Genomic DNA, 7,787 nt, shown 5'->3' with positions numbered 1-7,787 from the left:
CAAATAACATATTCTTTACAAGACATCTATATATATATATATATATAAATGAGATGTGATTTGGGCTAGGTGGCATTTAACTTTGGCTATTTTTGCTGATGTGGCAAGTTTTGATGGTGAGTTTAGGAGGGAATTCTCAAATGGCTTCTACAATCACGATTTTAACAAAAAAGTGGCGGGATCCGAATGCATTTGGGTCGGGCTTTTTTTTTCAAATACAACTTTCACCTGTATTCGGATCCTTTATATATTTCTTTTAACGCTTTCTTCCTTCACACAGTTCCAAATTTTCACAGACCCTAAATCTGAGCTCTTCATCTGCTTCTCTTTTCTTTGCAATCTTATACCCTATCCTCCCACCGCTTCATCGCAATCCTCACAAACTCTGTTTCTTTTCGATCGAAGTATGGAAGACAATGATGGTGGTGTTTAGGGTTGGAGAAACGATGGTGTGAGCAATGGTCGGAGACGAAGGGTTTCATCAATCTTAATCACATGTATGTTCTTCCTACTTAATCTTTGATTCTTTTTTGTTATCTGATTTGAATCGTATTAACCCTATTGTTGTTGTTTGTTTTTTATCCCAAAAACCCTAAATACTCAATGTCTACATGCGGTTTGATTTGTATGTCGATTTTTCCATGGCGATTCCTAAATACTCAATACCAACATCACCAAGATCGCAAACACTAGGTAAGGTTATCAATTTTGTTTTATGGTATGAGTTTACTTTTTTCTCTGACTGCCATCATTTTTTATTACAAACCCTAAACGTCTTCTTCTCCATCACATGTATGTTGTTCTTGATTCAGTTGCAAGGTCTCGATGGATCCCTCACTCTTCTAGGTAAGAGTTTCTAATTAAGAGTGTTGATTGTGGATCAATGAAATAGGAATTGATTTGTATTGTCTGGTTTATTGTTTTTTGTTTTGCAAAAATGTGATTGTTTAGGGTTTTTTTTTCATTATTGTGATTGTTGAAGAAACTTATGTTTTTCTTTTGTTTATGTGGTATGGTAGCCATGGATGTTGTTGGTTCTAACGAAGCACCAGTGAAAGTTGAGGTTTGTGCTCAAATCTCATTTGTTTTTTATGATCTTTGCAGATTTTATGTGGTCAAATATATTATTTTAAAGGCTAAATAATTTGTGTTTTGATAATATCTTTGTAGCGGAAGAGGATTGTAGTTTCAGTATGTTGGATTCTTGGATTTCAATCTTTGGTATCATGGAATACTGTGTTGACTATTGCAGACTACTACTATGCCTAATTTCTTGTAAGTTCAAGGGCTTTAAGATCTATCTTACTTTTAAGAACTCTATGCTAAACTGAATAAATCATTAAAAGAATAAAAGCAATAGATTTCACCAGAAAAGTCAAATGACACTTTTTCATGCTTCTATAATGTGGACTCTGTTATTCTCCAGGGAAACTATGTATCTAATGAGAGGTAAAAGGGAATTGAAGATGTGGAAGCAAAATCATTTAAGGCTCGAATGATGGCTACCCCCTCCCTGTAAAATATGAATCTTAGGTTGCTGGACCACTGGCATGCTTAGATTTAATTTACGAACTGGTAATTTAATTATTGAGACTTAAAGACACAATTTTTATGTTTATACAAGTAGACTATACTTTTGATTACATCAACTCTATTAATCATTTCATACCAATTGCAACAAACTGGTCAATCAAGACATTACATATTTAACCTAAAATGAGAGACTTGCTCTCATTTCACAAAAAAATAATCTCTTTTTTTAATTCTCACGAAAACAGTTATTTATATATAATGATCAGAAGTTACCAAACACTCATTTATCCCCTTAAATAGAACTTATATAGTTGTAACTCAATAGATACCTTATTTTTTTTCTTTTTGAAGGTGAACCTTGATGTCGTTAGGCCATCCGCACAGATCGATTCATGAATCCTGCTTTATCTTAACTGGAAGCTGCTTTCTCAGCAACCCGTATAAAAACTAAGATTACCAGTTATATCAAATGCTGACCCCGGTGAGCTCCAATTCCAACGCTTTGTAAGAATTATATCCTTAGTAATTGAGGTAATACTTCTAACTATTCAGTTACCGATTTAATACACTTAACAATTATTTTAAGCAAGCAGGATGTTTGGTATGATCCCATATAAAGTAAAATTTATAGATATACTCATATGAAATGTAGCAACAAGTTTATAATAAGAAAAACAAGGGTACAAACGCTATATATTTGCATTTTTGTCAAGTAACAGAGTTTTGGGTTCGGATATGGTGATTTTGTTAAATGCATGATTTGAATGACAACCATAACATCTATTGTTAGTTAGCTTAGCATCTGAAATTTTTGTATTATTTTGGTTGTGATGGACTTTTTAAATTATCAGAGCTAAGATCCTCATTGCTCATATTTAAGTAACAATTGTTCTTTTCTTTGTGCAGGTATGACGTTGCCTTAGCTTTGCGAGTTTATCGGTTTTGTTATTGGTTAAGGTATGTTCTTTCTTTTGTGTGATTTTGGAGACGATTGTTATGTTAGATTTCATTTTTTGTTGTTTGCATTTGTTGTTGCTTTTATTGTGCCTTCTGATTTTCTTTTTTTGTGTTTTATGTTTTTTTTTTGTCTAAGGCTTTTTGGAGAAGGTAATGATCAATTGTTTGTGATAGTCATGTGATTTTGTTTTGTAAGGTATTTGCCTTTATTTTTTGGGAATTTTGAGTTAAAACAGGTATTTTTGATTGCTTTTTGAGTTGTGATTGTTGATGATAATCTTGCCTTTGGTTTTCAATATGGTGTGATGGTTGTATTGCTTATTTTTGCAAGCGAGCCGACGGTTCACGTCATGGTCACCAGCTTTAAGGTTTGGGAATCTGGAGGTTCTTAAATAATGCACTTATGATTAAGAATTACACTTTTGATTGGGCATATATTTTTCTTAACCTTTTTGGAGAAGGTAATGATCATTCTTTCGTGATGTTCATGCGGCTTTATTTCGTAACGCATCTGGCTTACTTTTTTGGGAGTATTTTTTATTGCTTCTTGGGCTATGATGGTTGCCTGAGCCATCTTTTAATTATATAAAACCACGCCGATGACATGTTGCCATTGGTTTTCAATTTGTCTGCATTAGTCGTGTGGCTTATTTTTGCAAGGTAACTAAAATTTTCCATGATGGTCCTCTGCGTTTTCAATGGCAACCAGGGCAATCAGCTTTAATTTTTGAAAATCTTGATTTTTGGGCGTTGATGTTTGTCTAAGCCGTTTTTGTGATAATGTCTTTGACTTTTGACTGTGCATGTTTGGAATGACATGCTTTTGGTTTTCAATTTGTATGTGATGGCCGTGCTGCTTATTTTCTCCAAGTATCCGACGTTTTCTGTGATGCTCATGTAGGGTTTTCATGTGCAGATGACACTGACATCAAAGAACTCCCGCCAGATCGTCTGTCTTACTGAGATCCGCCGTTTCTTTGAGGAATTTATCCATCTATATATATATACACGCTATTTAATACCTCTGTATTAATGTACGTGTTTTTGGCATTCTTAACTTGATAACAATAAGAATGAGAACAAATCATTGAAAGCCGCAGTCAAAGCTATCGAGTATTGGATGTGAATCCAAAATCTTGCATCTATTTCTGTGTTTGTTCTTTGCATACATAAATCTTATATTTAAGCACATGAATGTTTGTGATGACAGGGATCTGTATGCCTCCTACATTATTGAAAGCTTGAGGCAGTGATTTGATTCGGTATGTTAGTGTAAAAACATGTAATATGTCAAGAGACTTAAAAAACTTGTAAGGGTTATAATGGTTGCATGCAGTTATGTTTAACAGATGAATTACACTATTGCTATTTTCTTTATTAATTATAAAATTGCAAATCAAGTACACAAGACTTGACCAATGATCATTTGCACTATTGATGTATATTAAATGTCTAAAACATTATATTCAAAAGGTTATATTATTAATGTTGGGCATGTTAAAAAAAAGCATTCACATCAGCTCAGCTATCAATCCCCATCCACTTCTCTCCCCTTCACTTACAACAATTTTCAGAAATATTAAAAAATAAATGCGGGGGAACAATATCTTCTCAAATATATACAGATGAACATTAACCTTTTCTTTCTCCACTACTCGCAACGACTTTGTAAAATATGAAAAATTCACTCACAAAGGTAAAACAATATCAAGAAAAAAAAATAAGAAATGTGAACTAAACGCACTCATTCCTACATCTGAACCAACATTTCCTTTAACCGGTTAATAATTGAAATGGTACAACCATTCATGTAACACATTACACAAACTGGTATGTTGGTTGCTTTAATATCTGTGCATTTAATATAAAAGACACTTCAAATGCCATGAAGCGGTGTGGCTTTACATATAAAACGTATTTTAATATTGTTATATATAATACGTCATAATCGAGCACAATTGCTAATTGTGTGTGTATATATAATATATAAACGAAAGGGTATAACCCAAGTTGGTAATTGTATATAACTTTTTTAACCGACACGAATTTTAAACGAATAGTATAACCCGAGTTGTTATGGAAAAACATGGTCAAAATTTTTATATGACTACCGGGTGGAATCGCATCAAAGAAGACATGAAAATTCAAGATGAACATTATATTTGTATTTGACATGATTTTCGAGTCAAAGTTTGATACGATACCTTTTAAAGGGACAGAAGCTTTGGTCCGTATTCCTGAACGACGTCTTGCACGTGTTAAAAAAGAAGTTAATGAAGAAGTTGCCGCTTAAGTTATTTAATATTTTTTTAGCTATGATATAACAAATATAAAAACAACTTTGTTTATTATATTTTATAATTGTTTAATTTTACAGACATTGTAACATTGATTAATCTACCTTATTCATCATGTAATTTTCATTTATTAATATATATGTATATTTACCAGATAGTTAAAGCCATATTATAAGTTATTACACTAGACATGCATCTTGAAGGGAAAATGTTGTTATCTTAATTCTTAAAAAGGTGCAAAATATAATATTTGTTTGCATACAAACTAATACTCGAAATCAATGGGGGTAACATGTTTGGGGAAGGACATGAAGCTGGTTGAATGGGCAGCTATACGAATCCAAACTGCCTTTCGAGGAATTCTGGTAAGTATATGATAGATTTCTGGAAAAAATTTCACAAAAGTTAAATAGAGGTGGTGTCAATTTTGACCCATTTACCTATAGATGGGTCAATTTGGGTAGTGTCTAAAACTTTAATCGCAAGTGTATCAAATAAAAAGTTTAGTGAAAATGGGATTAGTTTGGTCAAATGAGTCAAACAGGTTGAAAGTCGCTTGAAGTATTTTTAACCAATTAAATCATTTTATTTTAAGGGTTTAGATGCTTCTTATAATAATATTTAACACATTCATTATTTGTGAAAAAACTTAAAAAGTGGTAGCTGGTCAACCTAACCCGTTTTAACCCATACTAAAATATGACCCATATTGGAATTTGTTGACTATGAAAGTCAAACCCGTGGTAAATTGCTTAAAATTCAAGTAAACCGGGTTAAGACGCTACCCATATTAGACTTCGTTCTTGGGCAGGTTATGGAACACTTCTACATCTGATGCATCTTGATTTCTCAGTTGTTTTATGTTGTCTTCTCATTGTTTTATGGTACTTTTTATCATTTCTCAATTTCATTTTTTATTATTAATGTGTAAATTAAATGAAGTATAGTGATATATTATGTGTTTCTATTTAAAAGATCCAAACCACTCTCACTTCTTTAAGAATGGAATTTGTTTTCACTTGGAGTTATACTAATTAATTGGTTAATTATTTACTGCAAGTGGTTGCTAAGGTCAAATGGATCTAACTAAATTAGACAATCATGATGAAGCCTCTCAACCAGGTAATTTCAAATGTGGGTTGAGCTAACCTGCAAATGCATTTTTTATTCATTTTGACCGAGGTGCGTTGTTTTGATAGTTTACAAGTGTCATTCATTATTTTTTGTTTACATTTTTACTTATATGAAGAGGTTTATTTGTATGCAGCCCATGTACTGTGTGTTTTAGAATCACCACTCTTCTTTCGGTTCTTGATTATAAATGTAGAATTGGTTTGTAATTCATGACTTCTTTAAGAATAACATAAGCATGTTCATTCGATTGTTCTATTAAGCTATCAATCGAAACGCGATTTTGTATGTTTCCATTCTTTAAATATAACTTTTTTCTACCTTTCATTTGTTCTTTAATAGGTTTTCGGTGATAGCTTAATCAAATTTTAGCCAAAAACCTAAATCAAAAAGCAAAAAGTAGCCTTCTCAATTTATCAATTTGGAATGAAAATCATTGATGTTGAAGATTGATTTGGTAAATCAAGTCTTTTTTTTTAATTCTACAAGTTTGGTATTTGATATTTGATACTTTTTTATTGTCAAGTTTATAGTGTTTACATTTTGTTTCGAGACTACGTTTTACTTTTTTTTTATTCTGTAAGTTTGGTATTTTGGGGCTTTTTTGAGAAATGGAAGATGCAAAAACGTGAATCTAAAAATTAATGAAAATGGTGACAGACAAAATAGTTAATTTTTAACCAGGAACTGACTAAATGAACCACTAAAAAGGGCCCATTAGTTTCATTATTCGAGGTGACTGCAGGTGGAGGTGTAGCGACTACTGACGATGCTGGTGCTTAAAGACGAAGTCAAGCAATGGAAGTTTTCGTATCTATGAGTTGAGCTCTACTCGATGTCCTTCCTCATCAAGTATGTCTCAATCTTATTTCTACCGGTTTACATATGAATTGAGCAATTTGCTTACTGTCTTATCTCAAATGGGTCAATTAAAAAAAAGGCTAGGGGGGATGGGTTGTATGGTGGTGTTAAATCTTTAATGCATACAACTTCCTACATCATTTTTTTAACCAAAGCTTGGATATGGCAATTGATTGAACACGTGACAGAATCTTTCATTTTTATTAACTGTTTATGCTCTTTAATTTGCATTGTAGTACATAACTGATGGTGTGCTTCAGCGTGAAACATTGAAAGATGTTGATCTTGACAAATGTTGGTAAGTATTATCTAAGAGCGCAATTCATGGTGTGTGTGCAATATATAATTATTTATTTAATTTAATTTAACTTCTCTAATTTTTCATGCAATATTGCAGTGTTGTCGTGTTCGATGAAGCCCACGAAATATGATTACGTACTGATGTGTTATTCGGGATCCTTAAAAAAATGGTTGCAAGGCATCGAGACTTTAAGCTTATTGTTACTTCTGCCACCCTCAACGCTCATAATTTTTCCAACTTCTTTGGTACGTAATTTCATGTGCCTAAGTATTTATAGTTAAGAGAAAAAATATTATGTATAAGTGGCAAAACAACCTGGGTCAGTTTGGTTGTGTACCAATAGTGGATAGCTAATCAATATCGTGGAGACTGGTCATTGATGTAACGATCATTTTTTGCAAGTGAAGGGTTTGAAAAAGGTCCGGAAAGTTAGGCCGGATCTGTTTAAGACATTAAAAACACTAAAGATTCGGTTGACCTCGTGCGGGCCATATTGTGATATTGTAAGGGAAACAATACGTTCGGATCATTTTCATAATGTTGCAAGACTAAAAGGGGTGGGAGAATATGTGAATTTGTAACACCTCGGAATTTTTGTGTCCAATAAATAAATGACACGTGTCACTTACGACAAAAATAATATAAACCGGATTTAATTAAGATATGCGGTAGGATTTTCGAATATGTCGACATGTTAATTTATACCT

General features: G+C 32.6%; 1 long non-coding RNA gene across 3 annotated transcripts; it reads left to right on the top strand.

Annotated features, from left to right (window-relative positions):
- The first annotated feature begins 267 nt into the window (after positions 1–267).
- LOC110915978 lies at positions 268–3,840 on the top strand. Of its 3 annotated transcripts, XR_002579402.2 has the most exons (9): positions 268–693; positions 813–846; positions 1,020–1,063; positions 1,171–1,275; positions 1,427–1,575; positions 1,885–2,064; positions 2,440–2,490; positions 3,407–3,612; positions 3,701–3,840. It is a non-coding gene; the product is annotated as an uncharacterized LOC110915978 (long non-coding RNA). The 3 variants fall into 3 exon arrangements; XR_002579399.2 differs by having other exon boundaries at positions 1,885–2,014; positions 3,407–3,840; XR_002579401.2 differs by lacking the exon at positions 3,701–3,840 and having other exon boundaries at positions 3,407–3,635.
- Positions 3,841–7,787: the final 3,947 nt, after the last annotated feature.

The sequence above is a fragment of the Helianthus annuus genome, chromosome 16 (assembly GCF_002127325.2).
Source record: "Helianthus annuus cultivar XRQ/B chromosome 16, HanXRQr2.0-SUNRISE, whole genome shotgun sequence".
NCBI lineage: Eukaryota > Viridiplantae > Streptophyta > Magnoliopsida > Asterales > Asteraceae > Helianthus > Helianthus annuus.
The sequence above is the reverse complement of the archived record's forward strand: the minus strand, read 5'-3'. Positions and strand labels throughout refer to the sequence as shown.